The sequence below is a fragment of the Halyomorpha halys genome, unplaced genomic scaffold, assembly GCF_000696795.3.
Source record: "Halyomorpha halys isolate HHAL.00 unplaced genomic scaffold, Hhal_1.1 Scaffold299.1, whole genome shotgun sequence".
Lineage (NCBI taxonomy): Eukaryota > Metazoa > Arthropoda > Insecta > Hemiptera > Pentatomidae > Halyomorpha > Halyomorpha halys.
In genome coordinates, this window is record NW_027107963.1 from 1473377 (window position 1) to 1473791 (window position 415).

At 36.6% G+C, this 415-nt stretch overlaps 1 protein-coding gene across 1 annotated transcript in view; it reads left to right on the top strand.

The window, feature by feature from the left end:
* Window positions 1–415, top strand: part of Unc-76 (fasciculation and elongation protein Unc-76) — a 133131-nt gene that overhangs the window by 129765 nt on the left and 2951 nt on the right. The gene's annotated exons all lie outside the window — the stretch shown is intronic.

Sequence of the window (415 nt, forward strand, 5' to 3'; positions counted from 1 at the left end):
CGGGAGGAGACGGAATATTTGTGTTGGGTTATGCGGTCTTTAAGTAAATTTTTTGTTTCCCCAATGTAGGATGCATTGCAATTAGAAGTGGAACAAGGTATATGGTACACAACCTGGAAACGGTATTGAGGAGGAATTGGATCTTTGAGATTGGTGTAAATAAAAGACAGTTTGTTATGGGCTTTGAGGGCTAGACGGAGGTTTGGGATGGAGGAACGTAATTGCTTTAGAATGTTGTCTGTAAGAAAGGGTATGTAAGGTAATGATCTGTATAGGGGGATGGAAAAAGATTCCGGAGAATTAGACCGCATAACCCAACACAAATATTCCGTCTCCTATAATATTGTATAGAATAATATTGTAGATTCCATTTATTTATTTAATTTTTCAATTTTTTAGACACTACTTGCATATC